The following is a 2,753-nucleotide window of genomic DNA, read 5'->3' on the forward strand; positions in this document are numbered from 1 at the left end:
ACCGACCGACCGTTTTAGATTTTTGGCTCATTTTCCCTATGTTCGAATTTCTTTTTATGTAAAAATAATGGTTGCAGATATAGAGGGTGCGCCAAAACTGCACAGTGGTGAATCTCGCCTAGGGCGCCAAATGTGCTAGGTCCGCCCCACATAGTATCAATGAGAGCATCAATAATACACCTGCGTGATGTCTAGTAAAAAAAAAAAAAAATGTTTGGGCCCCCACCACGTGCTGGGCCCTTGGAATCATCCTAAGCTACCCCCCCCCCCCCCCCCCACCCCCCCCCAGCTACGCCCCTGGTTGTAACGTCCCCAGGCCCGGCCCTTGCTGGGCCGGGTATGAGAATGACAGTGGACATTTCCTCCCTCCTGACATTGGTCCCCTACCTCTTGACATTGGTTCCCTACCTCCCTCTAGTGGCCAGACTAGCCTGATGGTGCAGGCGGCCATCTTGTGTTGGTTCAAAGTAATATAATTCATTTCTAATTATTTGTTATCTTGGGCTACCTAGGTTGGCTTAGAGTAGACGACAGAGTACAGCAACTTGCAATGGGCCTGGTCTACAAGATACACTACACCACACAGGTACCCATGTACATGTCGAAATACTTCCCAAAGGTCAGTGAATACCATGCCCACAACACCAGAGGGAGTTCCACAAATCATGTGCAACCCAGATTTGGCACAAACAAGGGACTAAACACATTTCGCAATTATGTAGAACGCCCTACCCACAGCTGTAAAAAGATGTGAATCCCTACCCACATTCAAAACCGCTCTTAAAGAGCACCTACGGGAGGCTGCAATTTGAAACTGGCCACCGTAATGTCCAACCCCCCCCCCCCCCATGATTTTGAGCAGGATCATCCTGGAAAGACTGTCCAAAGAAGTGGACAAAGAATTTAGAGAAGAACAAGCGGGTTTCCGACAGGACAGATCCTGTACAGATCACATTGCCACCCTCCGCATTATCATAGAACAGACCCTGGACTGGAACACATCTCTCCACCTCACATTCATCGACTTCCACAAAGCATTCGACAGTCTAGACAGAGACACTATATTGTAGCGTTCTGTCATACCCGTATGGTTAGGAAGAATGAGGAGAGGTTTATGTTTCTTTTGGTTATTTAATTCCACTTCAATGAGTAACATACAGGTCAATACCTCACTCGCTAGGAACACACACAGCTTCCTCCTTCACGTCTATTTCACGAACAACAACGTAACTTCCGGTGCCACCTCCTATCTCTCCCGGGGGGAAACACACCCCCGGGTACAGTGACACACAAGACCCCAGATCATTACACTATCCCCCCCATTCTGAGCTCTCGCCCCGAGAGACACATCAACACATAGTACATTCCCAATAACATTTTCCATTTCAAGCAGAAGACACTATTTTTTTCTTTTTTTACACAAAGTCCTTGAAACGACCTGGCGGCAGCCTCCGCCTCTGTGGACACGTTGTCCCTGCCCGAAGGACTGAATCGACCTGCTGCGGAACAGGAACCGTCCGGGGAGTGCCATGTCTGTCCCGCACAGGGAACACAGTCTGTGATTCTGAGGGGCCCCCCGTATGGGAAGAGGGGAAACCCCCCGCTGGTGGACCACGGTGCACTCCCCTTGAACGGCGGTTACATCCGGGCCCAGTGGTGGTCGGAACACTGTCTCTAGGTGAGGCCGCTGGGAGGGCTGGGTCTTGCAGTGGGAGGCAATCCCCTCTGTACGGGGCCAGTCTGTCTCTGTGAAGAGCAACTTTCCTCCCCCTGAGCGGCAATTGTACCCTGTATACCACCTCCCCCACCCTCTCTAGCACCCTACATGGCCCCTGCCAGTGACAGTCAAGTTTAGGGCACCGCCCCCTCTTCCTCCGAGGGCTATACACCCAGACCAGTTTCCCGGCCTGGAAATGCCTCCCCTTAGCCCGCACATCATAGTTCCTTTTTTGTCTCATGCCCGCCTTTTCCAGCTGACCCCGGGCAAAGTTGTGGGCGGACTCCATTCGATCCTGGAGTCTCCTGGCATACTCCCTCCCTGGGGGAACGGGGGGAGTGTCAGGGGGCTTGCCAAACGCCACCCCCGTCGGCGTCCGGAGCTCCCGGCCCAGCATGAGCAGTGCTGGCGTGCAGGAGGTGGACTCCTGTACAGCGGATCGGTATGCCATGAGAACGAGGGGGAGGTGCGTGTCCCAGTCTCGCTGGTGCTCTGCTGTGAGAATGGCTAGCTGCTTGCCCAGAGTCCTATTGAACCTTTCCACTAACCCGTCACTTTGTGGGTGCAGAGCAGTGGTTCGGGTCTTCTTGGTGCCTAGCTGCTCGCACATGGTGGCAAAGACATGTGACTCAAAATTTCTCCCTTGATCGCTGTGGAGGGTTTCCGCTGCGCCGAACCGACTGAACATGCCCTCCACCAGCGCGTCAACCACAGTCTTGGCCTCCTGATCCGGCAACGCATATGCCTCCGGCCATTTGGTGAAATAGTCCATAGCGACCAGCACGTAGCGATTGCCATTGTCCGTGCACGGAAACGGCCCCATAACATCCACCGCCACTCTCTCCATGGGGGCTCCCACCCCCAGCTGTTGGAGTAGTGCGTGGGACTGATCAGGTGGGCCCTTGTATGCTGCGCAGAGGTCGCAGCGGCGACAGAAATCCTCTATGTCCCTTTTTATCCGTCCCCAGTAGAACCCCTGACGGAGGCGGCGGAGAGTCTTTGTGATGCCAAAGTGCCCAGCCCCCACGGTGCCATG

The sequence above is a fragment of the Notolepis coatsorum genome (assembly GCF_963971535.1).
Source record: "Notolepis coatsorum genome assembly, chromosome: 7".
NCBI classification, from domain to species: Eukaryota; Metazoa; Chordata; class Actinopteri; order Aulopiformes; family Paralepididae; genus Notolepis; species Notolepis coatsorum.